General features: G+C 34.2%; 1 protein-coding gene across 1 annotated transcript in view; it reads right to left on the bottom strand.

Annotated features, from left to right (window-relative positions):
- NAALADL2 (N-acetylated alpha-linked acidic dipeptidase like 2) overlaps positions 1-24,009 on the bottom strand; it is a 923,861-nt gene that overhangs the window by 866,420 nt on the left and 33,432 nt on the right.

Raw genomic sequence — 24,009 nt, 5'->3', positions numbered from 1 at the left:
GTAGCATATTTTATTTTATCACAAGTATTTAATATGGATTTTACAGTATAAACATAATTATGTAAACATTCTTGAAGACATTTGACACAAGTTTATTTTCAATTTAAAAATATACGAAATAAATTACCAATTACTCTATAGGCTCTTTATTTCAACAGTGTTACATACAAATATCTTTGGAGCTAGTATGCAATTGATGTTTTGCCTTATTTTATTCCCTAAAGTTGATGGTTCAAAAAAGATATAGAAGAATAGAGCTAAAACAAATGAAAGTGAGGCTGATGTGCAACTTTCTTTTAATTTAACCATAAAGTACAAGTTCCAAATAGTTAATCCCATTTGATTTAGAAAAGACTCTCCAGGCACTTAATAAACAACTTGCAGTGGACAAGATACATACATACTTTCTCTAGCCAAAGTTCTATTGTGGGGGAAGGATTTCAAATAAACTAATAGTTTTTGCAATGTGACAGAAATGAAAATTATGAGATAGTTTTTGGGCCACATGTTACCATAATTAAAGAACATCTTCAACAGCCAAGGCTAGTTATACCATATTTATATTCAGTTTCAGATCTTTGTTCAATGTGATTGAATGAAAGTTTTGACCAAGCATTCTTAATATATCATTTTGCCTTTAAATGTATAATGTGCTTTAATACAGAAAGCATAATGCAAGTATGCTGTCATTGATATTATTTTCCTTTTCATCAAATTCTTGGGTTCTTGATTAAATCCACAACCAGCTAAGAATTGAGAATCATTGGAAGAAAACATAAGTAACTTTTTTAAATACACCATGTAAAAAAATCATTTTTCTGCTCCACTTATGGATTGATATTAATTTATATGTGAAAAAATCAGAAGTAATTTCTGAAACAAAATTAAATCAAATTTTTAATTTTAAAAGAGCTCTCAGCATGTAACAAAGTTTCAAATGAGAACTACTGCCTGAAACACTTTACCACCACACATAAACCAGGAATGGTGAACAGGTGGAAAATATCACGTACAAAATTGAATATAGTTAAATACATTAAACACTATGTATTAGACTATAGATATTATTTTGCATCTTTAATCTCTCTGATTTAATGAACTACATAATATCTCAAACATAATACAAACTATAATCATAAACTCTTGAGGTTGATTGGGTCAAAAGTTAAGTTATATTTTTTCTAAAATTGTTGAAGAATTATATGATACAATTTAATTTTGATCAGTTAAAATTACTGACCTATTTTTGTTTTCTTTTCTATTTCCCTAATAAAATGATCTGAATGTAGTCCCTTTAAACAAAATACATCTTGAACATCTGGCCTAACAGTCAACAGAATGAGTCCTGGAACCACGCTGCTTGGGTTCACAATCAGACTCTAACTCTCACAAAAGCTCTATAAAGTTGTCCCTACTCTAAAGTTGGAAAGACTAAGGTTTAGAAAGTTTCCTAATATTCCAAAGTCAAACTGTGTCAACTGACAGAGGGGAGATAACAACCTCAGTCTGATTCCAGAGCCTGGCTCTTAATCACTAAGCTGTGATGCTTTTATATGGGCAATTGCAAAAATTACCTGAAAGAGCTTTATCACCAAGACAACACATAAGACAATATGACACCTCTTCAGCTGTCATCCCTCAAAATATACTCCTATCACCCAGCACATACACTAACTCACATGAAATAATTCATCCAGCTCACTGCTTTAAAATTTTCTAAGATTTATATTTGGACCATTCATGTTTGACACAGATTTCAATTTTAATAAACAGGCAATTGGATATCATGTTTCTAATATTGTCTTACTTCCTGGAATGCTTAGAACTTGTCCACAACTGATAGTTTATAGAGTTAAACTATAGCAGAGCTATTTTTATTTTTAATTTAATTCTATTAAGTAAAATTAAGCTTAACTCTCTGTGTCTTTCCCATCTCAAACATTCCAAAAAAACAAGTAAAACTCCATTAAATCCTAGCCTTTTCATCAAGACTCAGACACAAAAACTTCCAAAAGTGAATTGTAGGGTTGGAGTACGTCTGCATTATAGTGCCTTTATTCCCTCACTAAATTAAAAGTCCTTGACAGTCAGCTACAAAGACTTGGGCATTTGTTTTGTTTCCAAACTCCTGCAGAGTGGGATTTGGTCCTCCAGTACATTCATACTGAATAAGATGGCATTTTAAAATGTCTTCTGAAGTTTATTATAACTGAATTTTATCTATATGAGAAAGCTTTCCATTCTAAAGAAATTTCTGTGATATTCAAGGTACACTTATTTACTACTTGTTCTAGCTCATAGATTATGTTTAACAGTTTACGTACATAATCACCTTTTATTATCCCAACAAAAATATTATTAGTCTAATTACACATATAGGAAACTGGGGCTCAAAAAAGTTTAAGTAACTTAAACTTACTACAACTCTCATGCCTAAAGACATTCATTCAAACTGATATTACAGATTCAGATCTATCTATCGACCAAGTCCACTGCCTTCGCACTCCATGTGGCACCAGCTATCATTCTCTAATGTGAGTTTTAATGCAATAAAATATAAAACTATAAAAAGTGGACCCTGCATAAGAACTATGTAATCTCTTGTTTATAGAGATTATAAAATTATTTGAAGACTATTCTAGAATTTTAGTATCCTCAGTTTGGGCTTCATGAGTCAACTGTTTTAGTTCCTCAAACCTTCCAATTTAGACAAGACCAAACATTTCCTGGGTATAACTTTTTATCATATTGTAAAATATTGAATAATAATTTCCTTTTTTTTTCATTAATTTGATACAGAAGAAAAATTAACTCAAAGGATAAGTACAGAGAAAAAAAGGAAAAAGGAAAAGACCATTTACTGAGTACCAGTTATGGCACAATATTTTATTCTATTTGGTTTGATCTTTGAACAATAATCAAATCTGTGAAATGATCCCTTTTTTCAGATGAGGATCTAAGCTTGAGAGAGATTAACTGACTTGCTAGGTGACACAACTAGTGAATGAGTTGATCTGGAAGCAACGGTCTCCAAAACCCATCAGAAGGCAGAGCTTCTAGCTCAGGGCAGGTTTCCTGTGAATGCCTCTTACTAGTTAATCAGATGCCCAGTCACAGAACTGAGGCAGTATCAATGAAACTTTAATTACTAGCAAACACAGCTTTCCCTCCTTAGTATATTTTGAGTGAACCCATCTTGTTAACTGGTTTGTTTTGAAGTATTGTTTGCACAGGAAGATAGTGAGAGATGATCACATAACACCTGAATAATCCACAGAACATTTGAAAGTCAGAACATTTGTATCAACAACACCACTGCGATAGCTACTTACTTTAAAGATGAGCCTAGAAAATCATAGTGTTTCATTGGTTAATGTACTGCTTGGTAAGACAAGGTGAAAACAGCTCATGGGACAAATTTTACCAAATTTTTTTCAAACCGGTAAGTCATAATGCTATATCCCTTCCAGTCTATAACATCATTGATTATTATATGTACTGCAAGATACTTTAAAAGCAACGAGTGGCTAATGGCAATTGTCAAGTACCATCAATTGCTATATTCATCCTAATTTTAGGGATACTAAAATGTGGGAAAGTGTGCATCTTAGAAACCATGAAATACCACAGGGAGAATCACAAGCAGGCTTTGCACCATCAGCATGGAGCCAGATGGGGGGCTCGAACTCATCTGTGAGATCATGACCTGAGTCAAAATTGAGAGTCAGGCACTTAACTGACTGAGCTGCCGAGGTGCCCCTATCAATGTATTTTTATGTCAGAGTACATTGGGATACTTTGAAAACAAACATAATGAGTGGGTTTTCATGTACGAACCATTAGTCTCTAATTCCAAATATTTTAACAAATAATCCTGCCAGCAGAATGATGAGAGATTAATGATGCCACACCAGAGGAAGCCCCAGGGAATAGCAGCAACAGAGAAATATCAATATAGAATTCTAAATACGTATTGATTATAAAGTAGACCATTGCCAACAATTAACCTTGTCATATTTTATTGTATCTAAAAATGTTCTATCTTCAGTCTTAGAACCACTGATAGCTATTAAATTGCATAAAATTAACAAGGGGTAATTGCATAAAAGGAGGGGTAGCTATGATTTCATCATTTGCATTAAATTGCTCAAGAAACTAATCAGATCAACAGCAAATATATCTTTTAGGTGACTTGCCCCACATATTGGTTACCTAGGATTCCAATGAAGCATTGAGCTATTGCAGCCTCGGGCATTCATGTATTGACAATTTACAGAAGTTTTCCTCACCTAATTTGTTCTGCTATTCCTAAAGAGGAAAAAAAAATCCCAGTTACCTTAGCAACTGCAAGGTTACATTTTATCTTGAAGCTGCAGAGCTTTTTTGAAATTAAAAAAAAAAATGTATCTGTGCTGACATTCCATCCTTGTTGGGTGATGGTTTTCATAGTCAGGTCGAGAATAACATGCAAACACCTTTATCTTCTCGCTCCCCACCCTTGACAGCATTTTGCACTGATTGTCTTCATTTTTTTTTCCATTTTTAGGAAGTGAGAGAATTACTGATATCAAATATGGATATAAAGAAATTGTCAGAGAGAGCTACAGAGAGTGTACTTCATCACGGCTGACCTTCGTTATTTCTGTGAGAAGAGAAATTGGTGGACAATTGGCAATTGTTATAACAGGAAAATACACATCCTGTCAAGTGTCAGTGGCTAGAAAGTCAATTTCCAGCCCTAATAGAAGATAGCTGTAAGCCTGTCTGCAGAAGAATAGATTTTTCAGAAGGTACTAAGTTAAAAACACATTTTAACAATTTAATTCGAAAGTCACTCTAAAGGCTGCGGTTCTTGCAGCACATACTTGAGGCTACATAGTAAAGGGCACTTGTCAGATCTTAACATGTGACTTCAGCAATGCCTGAGGTATGCCTGACTTTGAAATGGAACTCAGGAATAAGGCAAATGGACAGGGAAATGAAATATAAGGTGTATTAGGTCTCTTTTTCTTAAAATGACTGAACCCCAAATTGAAGTAGCTTAACAATAAAAAGGAATATAAACTCTTGCATTCAGTACTTCAAGCCCTCAGCTGGTCCTCAAAGCTAGGAGGCGGTCCTACTCTGCCTGAGTCTCTTCCCTGCACAGTGACCTAGAATCTCCCTCTAGGCGGTGAGCTGGGCAATCTCTCCCTCACCTCTTTTGTTTCCTCTTTCTCAGAGACTGCTTGCCTTCACTGCCTGATATCCAATGTGTTAAGTGCTCTTGATTCATGTGTTATGTACATTTTTTGTTTGTTTCAAGCAGGAAGGTAGTACTAGTCCCTACTATTCTATCTTAAATGAGGCAGGAGTCTTTTTCTCTCCTCACAACATTTAGTTTCACAAAGATATGTGATTAATTACCTCTGTTTGCGCTCTATTCTCACTTACAGACAGTCACTGTGTCCAAGCAAAGCAAGACAACATGATTAGCGAGACAACATGATTAACAAGAACTGAGTCACATATCCAAACCTGCAGATCCATTAGGTTCTATTGCCAGATTCAGAAAACACACACACACACACACACACACACACACACACACACACAGAGAGAGAGAAAGAGAGAGAGAGAGAGAGAGAGAGAGAACAATTTGCTAAAGAACTAAAACTAATAGCTATCAGAATCCAGTTCAGAAAACATGTTCTTAGGTAAAAAATAAAATAAAATAAAAAAAAAAGACTTTTGGGAGGATGCCAATTCCATTCCAAACTTATCCTTTGTTGACTGTCTCAAGAATTTCCAGAGCATATTCTATGTGTCTGTTGATGTGGCCTCAGTGAACTCCAAGATGAAAAGATGTGAGTATGGCCTTGATGGCACACATTCCAGAGTGTTTCCCTTTGCACAACACTTTCCAGTCTTGTGAAAGCATTCACAGACCCTACGTCCTCTGAGGTACACAGTGGCTCTGGGACAGATCTGGCTTGGACTGGTACATTATTGATTTTGGGCCCATCTTTCAGATGTCTCATTTTAAACATGAAGAAACAAGGCAAGGGGAGTGCCAAGCCAAGTGACTAACCCGATATTGTTGAAGTGTCAAATAGTATTAATGTAGTGTGAACTGAGGCCTCTCACACACTCTCCACTGCTCTTTCCACCATACCAGAGTGCCATCCTGCCTAGACTGCAGGGCTAGAGAATAGCTCTCACCTTCAAATGTGGAATTCACGTCCTGCAGTTGTTAAACCAGATAAATTACCCTATCCTTCACTGAATAAAACTCATTTACTATTTGCTGTATTTTCATCTTTTACCTCCTATCCTTCAGTCCCCATCCCAAAGCTAAAAAATGCCTTTTGTTTTTCTTTAGTCCACTCATAAAACCCACATTTAATAAACTGGAAAAATTTTTCTAAAACAATGTGGGGTGATGAAAATGATAAATAGCTAGGTAAGAAATGATCAAATATTGTTTTTTAAATATAGGTTATACACACAAAGACCATAAGACAATATGCAAAAATATTATTAAATACTTAAAAAATCTGGGTTGCCAATTTATGGGTGATTTCCCTTTAGTTATAACACTTTTTTTTGCATTTTCTAAATTTTTTTGACAATTAGAATGTTTTATATATAAAGTTATTCTTAAAACTAACTGCTAAAAAAATCTATCTCATCTATCTCTTGGAGAAAAATCTTCCCTGATTGGCATAAAATGTTACTTTATTTGAATTACAGTTTATTTGAATTGCATAATACATTGCAAACATTATGGTACATTGTATATGTGATTATTTATTATTTCCACATGAATCATATATTCAAAGGCAGAAAAGTTGTTTTTTAAAATCTTTTAATGGTTAATTTGTTCAGTTAAAATAATTAACCAAATGATTTCTAAAATCATGCACTTTTGGGACACCTGGGTAGCTCAGGTGGTTAAGCGTCCAACTCTTGATTTCAGTTCAGGTCACGATCTCACGGTTGATGGGATCAAGCCCTGCGTTGGGCTCTGTACTAATAGTGCTTGGGATTCTCTCTCTCCCTCTCTCTCTCTCTCTCTGCGCCTCCCCTACTCATGCTCGCTTGCCCTCTCTCAAATTAAATATTTTAAAATTTTTAAATAAAATTATGCACTTTTTGCTGGTGAATCTTGAAGGAGATTCATTTTTTTTAATTTTTTTTAAAGTTTATTTATTTTTGAGACAGAGAGAGACAGAGCATGAATGGGGGAGAGTCAGAGAGAGGGAGACACAGAATCCGAAAAAGGCTCCAGGCTCTGAGCCGTCAGCACAGAGCCTGACGTGGGGCTCAAACTCATGGACCGCGAGATCATGACCTGAGCCGAAGTCGGCCGCTTAACCGACTGAGCCACCCAGGCGCCCCTTGAAGGAGATTCAAATAATAAATACAATTAACATTTATTGAGTTCATACTATGTGCTAAGCACTTTTATATGTTTTATCTCATTTAAACCTCAGAATTATCCTTTTACATTTATCACTTCATACAAAAGGAAACTCAAATGTAGGGATAGATAATTTAAGCTTTCACAGCTAGGAAGTAATAGAACCAGTATTTGAAACCAACTAAGTGATCTGTGCTCTGAATCATCATATAATAGTTTTCATGCTTCAACAATATTTAGAATCTCCATGAGGCAGGGATGAAGGGTTGAAGGAGAGATTTATACAGGTTCTTTAACATCCATTTTTTTCATAGGAATAAAACAAATACCTGCTGTTAAAGCACGGTTTTAAAAATTAAATAACTATATGATCATGACAGCATAAGTGTCTGGTGCATACATAGAGTGCTGTAAAAATGTTAACAAATACTGTTGTATGTATGTGCTAGCTAGTGTGAATTCAATTAAATTGGAATAGCTACAAGGCTAAGAATGCTTTTTTTTTTTTTTTTAGCATGAACTAAGGACATGCCTCCATTCTAAGAAAATCCGTTTACCATTGGTTCCCCTGCAAAGCTTTCCTACACCATTAAGGCCCTATAGCCATTTCTTTTTGAGACTCCTCTTTTCTTGAAAACCAAAGGCTTTGCTTTATGTTTTTATTTTGAAATGAATGGATACTGCCATAGGGTTATAAATTGGTTTCATGATCAAAGGAGAAATGTATTGACTTTTAATCTTGTTTCAAACAAAAAAACATAAGAAAGCCAGATTTAAATCTTGCCTGTTTTAGTAAATAAGTCAAATTTTAATATAAGAATTAAATAAATATACAGACTTTCGACTCTACTATTTAGGAAAACAAGGGGTTACTCTTCTATTAACTACTACGATCTTACTAGAAATTCTTCTTTCATCTCTTTTTCAGTTCCTTAAATATACCTGCATAAGTGTTCTCAAATTCAGCCTACTTTGAAAATAATTTTCTAAGGCTTAGTGAAAAAAGACTAATTTCTATAGCCACCTGCCTATTTCTAGAGCCATCGCTGATTGATGGCTTACAAAGCCTTTTTATACAGCATTGACATTTTAAAGATACTGGCTAGTCTGAACTTTCCATCTGGCGTCCCTGATTTTCTTTGTCCCACTTTCCTGAAGTGACTTATTCCATCTTTGAGCTCTAAAACTACTTTGATTTAATTCAGGCCTAGGAGTTTGAAGGAAGTTTATTAAAACAAGAAATGAGAGTAATGCCTCCAATAGTGCATGGTGATGTGGAAGCAAATCCCTGACTCCCTGGCATTTATTTGTATAACAACTCCACTGACAAGTATAACAGAGATATTCCAGAAACGCTGACACACTTACATAAAACTAGCAAGAGAGGTAGTCAATGGTTGCAAAATAAATAGAAAGATGGGGGAAATTAATTTACTTCAGGCCATAATAAACCCAACTTCTGTCTGTTGAAAAGAGATAATTGATATAAATAAGATATATTGCTTATTGCTAGAGAAGCAGTTAATACTTTTTAGGGGCGCCTGAGTGGCTCAGTTGGTTAAGCGTCCAACTCTTGATTTCAGCTCAGGTCATGACCTCATGGTTCATGAGACTGAGCCCCAGGTCAGAGCTTGGGATTCTCCCTCTCACTCTCTCCCTAAAAATTAAATAAACATTAACAAATACTTTTTAAAAATACTCTCTTACATGTTATAACATTAAAATTTCATTCATAGTAACACCATGATGTAAAAGAGTTTCCTCAGAGTCTTGAAGCTATTCAACTACTAAAAACATGGCTCTTTATGCAGGGAGTCTTGTATTCCAGAATAGTGTCTCTGTCTCAATCTTCCTTCCCTGGTGTTTATCCAAAAATAAATCCAAAGCACTTACTACATAATAAATCCAAAATGCAATCCTATTTATGCTATTAATTAACACTATTAATGTTTGTTCCTGAACACTAGTAGCACGGCACCTTTGCAGACGCCATCATAGAAAAGGCAGACACTGGAAACTTGGTTAAATGTTGTTTAGCAGTAAGACACATAGAGAGCAGTGAGGTACATAGAGGCTTTACAAAGCCATGGGAAATCTGAGAACAGTTTTGAAATATTAGTAAAAATGGGCTATCCCATTTTGGAAGCTACACATGACATAGTTCAAGTCCCAGCCTAAATATTGCTCATCTCCCAAAAGTCTTCTGAACATTGGCTTCCACCACCCAGTAAATCTATGATCAAAGAATCAAAGGAACACTAGAAAAGAGTCATTAGATCTCAGTTCAAGCAGTAGTTTTATCTTCAGTAATCCACTTCATCTTTTATTTTTTTCTTACGGACCAAAGATTATTCATCTATAAAACAAAAGTGCTGGTTTCCAGAATATTTTAAAAATATTCTAGTGCTCGAGTTCTATGAAAGATGCTGTCATTTTGGTTATCGCACCAGAAAGGTAGTTATTCTCAAAAAGAATATGATGAATTCTCAAATTAAAAAAATAAATGAGGGGCGCCTGGGTGGCTTGGTCGGTTAAGCGTCTGACTTCGGCTCAGGTCATGATCTCACGGCCCGTGAGTTCGAGCCCCGCGTTGGGCTCTGTGCTGACTGCTCAGAGCCTGCAGCCTGTTTCAGATTCTGTGTCTCCGTCTCTGTCCCTCCCCTGTTCATGATCTGTCTCTCTCTGTCTCAAAAATAATAAAACGTTGGAAAAAAAATAAATGAATTTGTAATTATGATTCAAATTGAGTGACAGAAATTGGATGAGGGCTGAACTTGCTACACACAAAGAATTTGTGCAATTTTTATTTTACTCTTAATAAAGCTCCTATTTATTTTTAAAGGACTCAGTTGTTTTCAAATAAAACTCATCTATGATAATGCAAGTAAAGTATTTATGAAAAAAATCAGAGATCACATAGAGAGCAAAGAAATCCTGACACTAGAATCTGGAATGAGGTGATTAATGCCACTTTTGACTTCTAAATTGTTTTCTACTGTTTCCAAACTATCCTAAAACTAAGCAACTTAAAACATCAAATATATATTATCTCATACTTCTGTGGTTAAGAATCAGAGCATGGCTTAGCTGGAGCTTCTGACTCAAGATTTTTCATGAGGCTGCAGTCAGGGTGTTGCTCAGGGGTGTGATCTTATCTGAAGCATGACTGGGGTTGGTTCTTGCTCCCAAGTCGATTCACATGCTTGTTGGTGAGATTCAGTTCTTTGTGGGCAGCTGGACTAAAGACCTCACCTCCTCACTAGCTGTTGGCTAGAAACCTCCCTCAATTTCTTGTCATGTGGGCCTCTCAATAGGGCATATTAAAACATGGCTTTTAACTTCCCTCAGAATGAGGGAGAGAGAGCACCCAAAATGACAGCTGCAGTCATTTTATAACTTAATATCAGAAATGACATCCCAATACGCATGCTGTATCCTGTTATTAGTTAGAGGCAAGTCAGTAAGTCCTGCCCACACTGAGAAAAGGAATTATAAAAAGGCATGAATGCCAAGAGGTGGGGATCATTGGAGATCACTGCCTAACATGGCTCTGTAGAGCCAGAGAAAAAATATACACAGACACTGATTGCATAGTTCTTATTATATGACAAAATGATAATTATTCATCCTTCGTGAAAATCTCTTCATGTAATTAAAAATCAGTTTTTATAATCATTTGTATGCAAAACACATTGAGTGATATATAATGTGCTGAATAGTTGTTTTGTATCATGTTCAGAAAGTGTTCTTCATGGTCATATTATAGTTTTAAACTATAAATGAGGATATTTCAAAGTGGGGACAAATCTAATGTTACTTCCCAGGTATTTAATATGGTAAAAAATGTGTGGGAAATGGAGAATTAATATGTCAGTGTTTCTCAAGCTTTTATTATGCTTAAGATTGAATTATGCACATAAAAAGTAAAAATCCAGGTATATACTTCAGCTGTACTAAATTAAATCTCTGGGGGACAGGTGGGAACAGATTTTTTTATATTATAATAAACACTTCAGAAAACTCCGATGCATCAGCTCCAAAAACCACCTTATACGGTCCCTCTCAACTATTAATTGCCTCTTCTAACATTCTTGGGATATAATACAATAGAGACCCATTCTGGCTCTATATCAGACATTTCAGTCAATTTCTTATCTTTCCCCACATGCAGATTTTCTGTTCAAGCTGATGAAAATTTCCAAATCAATATCAGGCGAAACAAAAAATCAAAATGTAGAAGACTGAGATAAATGTTTTGCTCTTTTAACTGATACAATTCAAGAAATTAAGAGGAATTAGAGAGCTCTATGTTTGAGTTTCATGTTTTATTGTTACTTTTTATTTTATTTTAGAGAGAGAGTGAGCAGGGGGAGGGACAGAGAGAGTGGGGACAGAGGAACTGACATGGGCTGTATGCTGACAGCAGACAGCTCAATGTGGGGCTCAAACTCACAAACCATGAGAACATGACTTGAGCTGAAGTCGGAGCTTAACTGACTGAGCCACCCAGGTGCCCCTCATGTTTTATTTTTAAAGCTTTACTTGTCGTTATGCTTTTTTTTTTATCTTATGAAAAGGTTTATTAATGAATACCATCTCTTTAATACCTGTTACCCATCACACTATATTGCTACCGATTAACTTCAGAAATATACAGTAGAAAATACATGAATTATAAAATCTATTCTCAAATTTCTCAAAGTTCTTAACTATTACATTCTTAGGGATGGTGATTTCCAGAAAAGTGACAATGTTAAAGAAAATTCTAATCCAAGGTAGGCAATTTACAATTGATTAGTTGTGCTGTTGCCCAGAGCAACCAGCATTTAAGTAGGAAGTTAAATGATAGAGCATATGGATAACCATTGAAAGTTTGGGTGGTGTCAGCTATATAAAGCTTTATGGTTTGAAAAACTTAGCATGGCTTTCTGGAAGAACTAGAAGTAAGACATTATAGTAAATCTGGAATATTTATAATTATTATTGACATCTATTAGATATATAAAATTTTACCACTGGGCATGTTATAAATTCTATCATTACAAAATAGGAAAAATGTTACAGAATGACTAACTTTGACATCTTTGAACTATTCATACAGCAGTCCCACAAGGAACATGAACAAAAGCTTTAATGTTATATATATGACCTATCTTGAATTTAGCTAATGTAAAACTCAAACTACCTTATCCCACATAATGTAGGGAAAAAATCCTTAATAATTAGAACAACATCATCAAACCTCATGAATATATAGAGAGCAGCAAAACTGGTGATGTAAATATTTCACATAAATTGAGTGAATTATTGCCTCAAGTTATAAAGAATATGGGAACAACAAAATAAAAGTAGTGGCAGTTCCAGCGGTTAGCAAACAGAAATAGGAAGCTCTTTCATTTGTAAAAGGAAATGACACAAGTTTTCTGGTCTCTAACAAAAAAAGCATGCAACATTTTCTCCCACTTAAATATTTACAGTCCATTGCTTTTACTATTACGTATTCGATGAAAGAGTTATGTTTTTTGCTGTTTTGGGCTTTGTAGTCCTTTTCAGCAATTAGCCAAACAATCCAGGACTGTTAGTAATGTGCAGGAAAGTTTGATTATACAGGAAATAGGTGGGTTTTGGCATTTACTTGTCTAGCAAACAATGCCAAATCCTAGGATGTCAAACCAAAGTAGACTTTCCATCTGACAAATGAGAGTGATAACTGTTTCACTCAAAGAACTTATAAAACACGAAATTGCTAAGAACAAATTCTTTTAGATTCTTACTAATATGGTACCATATCATGGAATATAGTATTCTAACATTTTCATCATCATTATCATCACCATTACTCAATGCAACTTTTAGTGAGGCCTTTCATGTACTGGATATATGCTGCCTATTGGAGACACAAGTTGTACAAGATATGGGCCAGCCCTTTGAAGAGCCCATGGATAAGTGGAATTATCTATTTTGCATTGCTCTGGATTTAAATTAGGGCTTTTGGAATGTACATTTTAGCCAGCCACCACTTAATCCCATTCCTGGATTACCTATAAATTTCCCTCTAAAATACATTCAACTGATTTCCAGGAAACACTGAATTCTCCCAGCCAGTAGCGATTCTTCAATATACCCATGCACTTCTTCTTCTTTTTTTTTTTTTTTTTTAACATTTCTTCATTGTTGAGAGACAGAGAGAGTTAGAGCATGAGCAGGGGAGGGGCGGAGAGAGAGGGAAACACAGAATCTGAAGCAGGCTCCAGGCTCTGTGCTGTCAGTACAGAACCCAATGCTGGGCTCAAACCCACAAACCGCAAGACATGACCTGAGCCTAAGTTGGATGCGTAATCGACTGAGCCACCCAAGCGCCCCCATACACTTCTCATCTTATCAGTGAGATGCATGCTTGCCAAAATCCATTTATATTTATTCTCAAAACACTCATTTTCCAGTTGTATATAATATTATAATTATGCAACTTAATTTCTACAAATACTAACAAAAGATAAGTAGCAAAAAGTAGTTGAATCTATGAAAATTAAGTACTTTAGAGTAGTTCAGAAAAGAGAAGTTAGTAAAAGATAGGATTGACAGATATTGCTGCTTTGCTAACCCAACACCCATGCCCAGACTATCCATTCTAAGAATTCACAGGGTTGGGTCAGCTAAAATACCAGCAAACTGATAGAGTCATCTGGCACCATTTTGATCAATGACACATAAACATTCATTAATTGGTGGCAAGTAAGAAAATGTTGCTTTCTTCATAAGGAGGAAAGATGCATTTAGAACATAATCCTAATGTTGGGACCTGTGGCACCCATTCGTGACTGACTATAGGGTCAAGGCCAGAAGAAGTTCAGAAAGAATGTGATTATCCTAATGTCACCCATCACTTACCTCCAAACTTCTTTAATAAGATAATGGAAAGAAGGAATGAATTAAGGGGAAAAAAAGGAAAATTGGAAAGAGGGAAGGAAGAAAGAAGGAGGGAATTTATGTAAGCTATAGAAGATTTATTTGGTTATTTGCAATTGAAGCATTCCTAACTGATACACAGTAGTGGTTAGGGAAGAGGGAAAGAACATTTCTTTAACCCTTTTATTTGCCAGACACTCTTCTAAGCACTTCATGTGTATTATCTCATAACACCTTAATAAAATACAGCTACATACTATTATTACTTCTAATTTATAGATGAAAAAGCTGAAAAAAATAAAATTTAAGCTATTTTTTCCAGTCATAAAATAATATGTACAGTATATACATAGATAGATAGACGATAGATACAGATGATAGATATAGATATAGATATAGATATAGATATAGATAGATATAGATATGCCAAGAAATACCCTAAGTGTTTACTGAACAAATGATATAAATTTTTTCAAATGTATTAGTATACTTTTCAAATGGCTTTTTGAAATTTGCTGATTTTTTTTAAATTTTAACCCTAACTGTATATGACATATTTCCCTTCTAGATATCACAAAACTACTTCCTTTATGTGAAACTCACAGGAAAATTTTCAGACAGTCTTGGGTTGTGCCCATGTGTATAAACAAGCCTGTAATTTTGATGTGCTAAGAAACTGAAGGATACTAGTAAGTGAAAAGGCCTTATATTAAATTTTGAATATATAATCTTATTTTACTCCAAAATTATAAACATGTTTTTAGTGCTAATTCATATGGGCTCAAGGACCATAGATTTGGAGAGCTGTAATAAAAGCTACATTCACTCGGGAGGAAACGCTTAGAAATGCAAAGCTAGAGTAGATAACTAGACTTACAAATTCCAGAAAATGGCACAAACTAAAGGAAGTAGATGATTTGGAATAATAGCCAAGTCACTTTTTTTCCCCCTACGTAATTCTTTGATATCCCTGATGTCCACATATTTTTAATGCTAGAGCTCTATTTCTCTATTAGAGAAATTTCAATTTCTCTATTAGAAATACAAAGGGGAAAAAATACATAGAAGCAGAACTGTCCTTATTTTATCAGAAAATAAAAGGAATATTTTTTTAATGTTCCTTTTTAGAGCAAAGTTAACGATCACAGACAACCCTCCTTGCCTTCTTCAAACTATTCATTAATGTCGCATCTTAAATTCACTTAATTCAATCAATGTTATGTTTACTGGAGGAAAACATAAATCTTCCTCCTTCCCACCTTCTCTCCTGTCCTTTATTCTTTCTTTTCTTTCTTCATTTAATTTACCTAAAAATTAGAATAACCAGATTACAAAATTACAGAAAAAACAAAAAAAAAATTAGGAATATCCTCCATTTGTATATTGAATACCTAAGAAGTAATACTTTGTAATTTACCTCCCCCAGTCTTGTTTTCACATAAATATTTCATATAAATGTAAGCATAAAGTACATAACCTATTTTAATCTTGATGTTTACAATTAACATAATCATATAAATATACCTCTGTGCTTATATATGTGTGTAATATGTGAATGTATGTATGTATGTATGTATATATGTATATGTATGTGTGTGTATAGGTGTGCATTTATTTCCTGACCAATTTAATAGTTAAATAGCATTCCAGCAAGTAAAACGTGAATGAATTCTAACCTAATTATCCATTACCTTTATTTTTTCTAATATATAACATAATAATGACCATATTTTCATAGTTTCACAATACTTTAGGAATATTATATTAAGACTCCCAGAAGTGAAATTACTGAGACAGAAAGTAGAAGATTTTTAAGTCATCAGTGTGGCTTCTAAATTTCTAGGCAAAAATTGTCCTGGTTATACTTTATCAACAAAATATGCCCACATACTCTTGCCAGTATTGGGTTTATAATTTTTTGCTCACTTATGAAATGTGATGAGATGGAGGTTGGGAACCTGGCAGAGTACCAGTACCCTAAGCTCACCCTGTCTCATGTTTACAACTAGATATCACTCACAACCATGTAAATAAACTAGAGAATATCTGAAGACAGAACAAACTCCACAACTCCATGTAGAGAAACTGCATTGCAGGTTAGGGAAGGCAGAAACCACTTGGTGGGGAGCTCCCCATAGAAGGGAGGAAGCTGCAAGCACAGAGAGGGGAGAGAAATTGTCTCCTGCACCAGGAAGCCTACCTGGGGAAAGCAAATCCCCATAAAGTTTGGCTTTGAAAACCAGAAGGGCTGAATTCTGTGAGTTTGCATAACCAGGGAGACTTGGAACCTGGAGCTTCAAAGGTCAGCTGATTCAGCACTGGGTGTGCCTCAAGGAGGAGGGATAGCTGAGTCCTCACCCTTAAAAAGATAGCAGCCCACAGAGAGGTAACATAGAAGCAGCATTTTGCACAATGCCTGAGGCAACAGTAGAGAGATCTGTTTATATGGATTTTGGAGCATGTTGGGGACTTCTCTGGGAATGAAGGAGATGGCAGATGCCATTTTCCTCCTCTATCCTGTAGTGTAAACACAGGGCCACCTGTGGAAGGCAGTGCTGCACAGACACTTGCTACCTAACCTACTAGCAGTATACCCTGCCAACAAGTTCTCCCAAGGACTCACTCCATGTCTGCTGGTCTGGGCCCTGGGATCAGTGCAAATACACCACAACCCCAGCTCCACTATGTGCTCTCCTTTGGAAGATCTGGCCTAAAACTAGCTCATTGTACATTTTGCTAATACTGCTGTCCCACCCCTGAGTTCCCCTCAGGCAAGCCCCCTCAGAGCTGGCCTGCCTGAGTTCCACTAACATCACAAAAAGCAAGCACAGAGCAGAACAGGCAGACAGACACTGCAGAAGACTGGACTGAAAGGAAAAGCAATTTAGACACAACAGCACAGTGGAAGCAACATATATAGGATACTCTCCTGAAGTGCCAGGTTCTAGTGAAGAGGGGATACTGAATAACAGGATCTCTTCTTCATAAAGCCACTAGGTATAGGAGCAGAATACGTAGCTGACTTTCCTAAAACACAGACACAGACACAAAGAGGTAGACAAGATTAGGAAACAGAGGAATATGTCCCAAATGAAAGAAGAGGACAAAATCATAGCAGGAGATCTAAACAGAACAGAAATAAGTAATGCACCTGATAGAAAATTTAAAGTAATGATCATAAAGATACTCACTGGACTTGAGAAAAGAGTGGAGGACATCAATGAGAACCTTAACAAAGAGATAAAAAATAACATATCAGAGGTGGGAAACTCAATAGATAAAATTAAAAATACAAAATATGGAATAAATAGTAAGCTACAGGAGGCAGAGGAATGTATCAGTGTGATCTGGATGATAGAATAATGAAAGGAAACCAGCTGAACAGACAAGAGACAAACAAATATTGCATAATGAGAACACACTTAGAGAACTCAGCAACATCTTCAAGCATAATAACATTTGCATTATAAGGATACCAGAAGGAGAAGGGAGAGACGGGGTGGTGGTGCAGAAAATGCACTTGAAGAAATAATAGCTAAAAACATCCTGAACTTGGAAGGGAAACAGAGATCCAAAATCAGGGGGCACAAAGATTCTTCAACAAATTAAACCCAAGGAGGTCCACATCAAGACACATAGTAATTAAAATGGCAGTAAATAGTGATGAAGAAAGAATTTTAATGGTTGTAAGAGAAAATAATATAGTTACATGCAAAGGAAACCCCATAAGGCTATCAGCTGATTCTTCAACAGAAACTTTGCAGGCCAGAAGGGAGTGGCATGATATATTCAAAGTGCTGAAAAGGAAAAAAAAACTACAGGCAAGAATACTCCATCTAGCAAGGCTATCATTCAGAATAGGAGAGATTAAGAGTTTCACAGACCAAAAAAAGGTAAAAGAATTCATGACCACTAAACCAGCCCTATGAGAAATGTTAAGGGGTACTATGTGAGCAGGAGAAAAAAGAGTGAGAAAAATAGGAAGACAAAAGCAAGAAAATTAAGTATATCTGTAAAAATCAATCAAGAGAAGCACAAAATAAAAGAAAGTAAAATACAATACCAAATATTTGAAATGTGGGAAAGAGAAAAGAATGAGTTCAAAATTAAGCAATCATCAACTTAATATACACTGCTATATGCAGAATATATTATATATAAACTAAATGATAACCACAAATAAAAAAATAGTAATAGATATGCAAAAAATGAAGAGTAAGAATCCAAATATTTCACTAAAGAAAGCCAGTTAATCATAAGAGAACAAGAGAAGAAAGGAACAAAGAGGGACTACAAAACAAAAAGAGCATAAAACAAATAAAAAATAATAATAAATACACATGTATCAATAATTTCTTTGAATGTAAATGGCCTAAAAACTCTAAACAAAACACAAAGGGTGACAGAAAGAATTAAAAAAAAAAGAAGGCCCATCTATATGCTGTCTACAAAAAACTAATTTCAGAATTAATGCACATGCAAACTAAAAGTGACACGATGGAGAAACATTTATTATACAAATGGAGTAAAAAGAAAGCCAAAGTAGCAATACATATATTGGACAAAATAGACTTTAAAACAAAGCCTGTAACAAAGGACAATAAAGGATACCATATAATCATAAAAGGTGCAATCCAACAAAAAGATGTAACAATTGTAAATATTTATGCACCCAAGATGGGAGCACCCAAATACATAAAGCAATCAATAATAAACATAAAGGAAATACTCAGGAGTAATAAAATAATAGTAGGGGACATTAACACCTGACTTACAACAATGGCTGGATCATCCAGACAGACAAGGGAACAGTGATTTTGAATGGCACACTGGACCAGATGGATATTAACAGATATATTCAGAAAACTCTATCCTAAAACAGAATATACATTCTTTTCAAGTGCACATGGAATATTCTCCAGGATAGATCACATATAAGGACACAAATCTAGTCTCAACAAATTCAAATAGATCTGAATCATACCATGCATCTTTTCTGACCATAGGCACTATGAAACTAGACATCAAGAAAAAATTTGGAAAGTACACAAATGAAAAAATTTGGAAAGTACACAAATGAAAGCACCATTGTCCAAAATATTTGAGATGCAGCAAAATCTGTTATGAGGAAAGTTTACAGCAATACAGGCCTACCTCATAAAGCAACAAAAGTCCCAAATAAACAGCATAAACTTACATATAAACAAACTAGAAAAAGTACAACAAATAAAACCTAAAACCAGTAGAAGGAAGGAAATAATAAAGATTAGAGCAGAAATAAACAAAATTGAAACTAAAACCAAACCAAACCAAACAAACAAATAAGCAACCAAAATAAAAATAAAACAAACAAAACAAAACAAACAAAACAAAACAAACAAAAACACAATGGAAAAGATCAATAAAACTGGGAGCTGGTTCTTTAAAAAGATCAAAAAAGTTGATAAACTTTTAGCCAGACTCATCATAAATAAACAAACAAACAAACAATAAGAGAGAAAGAGAATATTCAAATAAATAAACTAAGAAATGAAAGTGGAGAAATAACCGACACCACAGAGACAAAAAGATTGTAAGAGAATATTATAAAAAATTATACGCCAAAAAATTGGACAACCTAGAAGAAATGGATAAATTCCTAGAAACATGGAATCTCCCAAAAGCAAATCAGGAAGATAGAAAATCTGAAGAGACTGATTACCAACACTGAAGTTGAATCAGTAATCAAAAAAACTCTCAGCCCACAGAACTCCAGGGCCAGAAGGCTTCACAGGTGAATTCTACCAAACATTTAAAGAGGGTTTATAGATCTATTCCCAAACTATTCCAAAAAAATAGAAGAGAAAGGAAACTTTCTAATTAATTCTATGTAGCCAGCATTACTCTGATACAAAAACCAGATAAAGACACTAACAAAAAAAGAAAACTACAGGCCAATATATGTGATGAATATAGATGCAAATATCCTCAACAAAATACAAGCAAACCAAATTCAACAATACATTGAAAAAATCATTTACCACAATCAAATGGGATTTACCTACAGAACTACATCAAAATAAAATCTGCACAGCAAAGGAAACAATCAATAAAACTAAAAGGCAACATACTGAATGGGAGAAGTTATTTGCAAATGACATATCTGATAAAGCATTAGTATCCAAATATATAAAGAACTTATACAACTCAACATCCCCCAAAAATAAATAATTCAATTTAAAAGATGGGGAGAAGACATGAATAGACATTTCTCCAGAGAAGATATACAGATGGCCAACAGTCACATGAAAAGATGGTCACCATCACTCATCATCAGGGAAATGCAAATCAAAACCACAATGAGATATCACTTCATACCTGTCAGAATGGCTAAAATCAAAAACACACACAAGAAAATAAGGGCTGGAAAGGATGTGGAGAAACAGGAATCCTTCTGCACTGTTGGTGGAAGTGCAAACTGGTGCAACCACTGTGGAAAATAGTATGGAATCTCCTCATGCAGTTAAAAATAGGGGTACCTGGCTGGTTCAGTCTGTAGAGCCTGCAACTCTTGATCTTGGGGTTGTGAATTTGAGCCCCATGTTGGGTGTAGAGATTATTTAAAAATAAAATATTTTTTAAAAAATGTTAAAAATAGAACTACCTTACCATCTAGTAATTGCACTACAGGGTATTTACCCAAAAAATACAAAAACACTAATCAAAGAGATACACGCACCCCTGTGTGCCCCTGTGTTTATAGCACCATTGCCCACAATAGCCAAAAAATGGAAGCAGCCCAAGTGTCCATCAGTAGATGAATGGATAAAGAAGATGTGGTGTATATATACACACAATGGAATATTATGCAGCCAAAAAAAAAAAAAAAAGAATGGCATCTCGTCATTTGCAACAATAGGGATCGAGCTAGAGAGTATACTGGTAAGTGAAATAACTCAGTCAGAGAAAGACAAATACCATATAATTCCACTTATATATGAAACAAAAAAGCAAAGGGAAACCGAGAGAGAGAGAGAGATCCAAGAAACAGACACTGAACTATAGAAAATAAACTGATGATTATCAGAGTAGGAGGTGTGTGGAGAAACAGATGAAAATAAGTGATGGGGATTAATGAGTATCCGTATCATGATGAGTACCGAGTAATATGTAGAATTGTTTAAATCACTATATTGTACACCCAAAACTAATATAACACTATATGTTAACTATACTAGAAATTTAAAAAGTAATAATAAATAAAAGAAAAAAGGAATGTAAAAAATGACTCTTTCTTGCTGTTGTAATTTTCATTTGTTTGATTATAAACCAGGTTTCATATACTTTTTTTTTTTAATCCCTGTATCTCCTCCTCTGTGAGTTGTCTGTTCATGGCCTTTATGTATATATTGGTTGGAACATTTACTACCTTACCCACTGATGTTTTTGAGAAAAGGTTAGTATCTCATATATATTAAACCTTCTGTCATATATATTTAAGTCTTTGCTCATTTTATCTGTTTTTTTATATTCTCAGAATTCAAATTTATTTTTAGTGTTTTTCTTTTGCTAATGATATTTTTATCTGATATTATATCTGACTTTAAAAGTTATTTCTTTAGTCACCCCTCCCTCTCCCTCCATATTCAAACATATTCAACAATTTCTACTGTTAATAATTCTATTAATTTTTAGTTATATAGTTATTGTTAATTATTCTATTAATTTTTCTACAATTTTAGTAAATTTTTCCCTAATTTTAAAAGTAACATATAATCATTGAAAAAAAATTATACACATATGCAAAACTGTTATGCAATTCAAAAAAAAAAGCCAAGGACTCCACTGAAGATGTGATCTTTGTTAAAATTTTGTCATATTTCCTTTAATTATTTTTTATGACTTTTAATTTATTTGAAAGCATACAGTATATATATTTTAGATTACATTACAGATAATTCTGTGCTGTAAAAATAATTCTACCCTACCCTGTATATAAAAGTTTATTTCTGAATTAAAATATTTTATTAGATCATCAGAAATTACTGGTTAGCATTAACATAAAATTTTAAGGTTTTTAAGATTTTATCTTTAAGTAATCTCTACACCCAATGTGAGACTTGAACTTAACAACCTTAAGATCAAGAGTCACATGCTCTACCAACTGAGCCAGCCAGGCTACTCAAACTTTCAAGTTTTTTGATGTATGTTGAAAAATTGTCTTCCAAAATGCTTATATGAATTTACATCCCTTCTAGAAATGTGCATTCTTTCATTTATCCTAACTACCACAGGTATATTGTGTTGCATTTATTTACTAATTTGACAAATGGATATGCTATTTTCTTTTTATTTTATTTTCTATATCTTGAAGATTAAAAAAAAATAACTCCTTAATGAATCTGAAATTATTTGGGTAAATTATGAATTAAAATCACAATTCTGAAATATCTAACCAATTTTTTAACTCTACTTTTGTCCATTTGATCTATGATAGCCTCTAATTTGTGGTAGTGTATTAAATTCTACTAGTTTGACTTCCAGTTACATAATATTTTAATTGTTGGTGCCTTACAAATGCTTCAATATCTGGTAGAACTAGTTTCATAGTTTTGTCAATATTTGTTTTTCCTTTAATAGTCCTGTCTGGTGTTTTTTTTTTACCCCCAAAACTTCTAAACAACTATTGACATTTTGATCAAAATTAAATATATAAAACTAGTATTTAAAATTTTATTTAAAGAACCCATACATATCTTGCTAAGTTTAGTTCCAAGTTGTTAATGTTTTTGGGTTTTTTTTTGTTGTTGTTGTTTGACATTTTGTTTGTTATGACATTAAGATAGCAGGAACATAGGAATGATATTGAATTTTCACTTCGTTGATGTTGTTCTTCTCTGGCCACCAAGCATATGCCTTTGGACTTATTGGGAAAATATGTATATACAAATAATCATACTTTTATGTCTCTCTCTCTATATATATATAGACATACATTGTATATATCTTCTCTTCATATATATATCTTCTCTTCATTTCTCTTTCATATCTTGCTTCCCTAGTTGAACTTAAAGAGCAGTTTTTATTATTTTTTTAATTTTTTTTAATGCTTATTCATTTTTGAGAGAGAGACAGAATATGAGCGGGGAAGGGGCAGAGAGAGAGGGAGACACAGAATCCGAAGCAGGCTCCAGGCTCTGAGCCATCAGCACAGAGCCGGACGCGGGGCTCGAACTCACGAACCATGAGATTATGACCTGAGCTGAAGTTGGACGCTCAATCTACTGAGCCACCCCGGCGCCCCGAGCAATTTTTACTATTAATAATAATGGGCACCCTAGTTTAGTTCTTGACTTTTGTACATAATATCTTTATAGTTTTAATGTTAGCTAAGGTTTTAGTGTATATCACGACATGCCAAAAATATTTTACTATTCTCAATTGTACTAGAAATGATTATTAACATTACTAAATTTTTATTTCAAAGAGTGAAATATTGCATTATAAAGTCAATTTATATTGAAGCTACCTTTGCCATTCTGGGTAAAACCCTAATTGGTGGTATTATGGAATTCATTTACAATATTTGCAATTCCATTTACTAGTATTTCCCCAGCAATTTAATATTTAAAGGAACATTCTCTTATGATAACAGAAATTGTTTTTCTTATTTTCTTATTTAATAGAAAAATAGTGCCTCTAAGAGATAGTATCAACTA

The sequence above is a fragment of the Lynx canadensis genome, chromosome C2 (genome assembly GCF_007474595.2).
Source record: "Lynx canadensis isolate LIC74 chromosome C2, mLynCan4.pri.v2, whole genome shotgun sequence".
Classification (NCBI taxonomy): domain Eukaryota; kingdom Metazoa; phylum Chordata; class Mammalia; order Carnivora; family Felidae; genus Lynx; species Lynx canadensis.
This window is presented reverse-complemented; position numbering and strand designations above follow the sequence as displayed.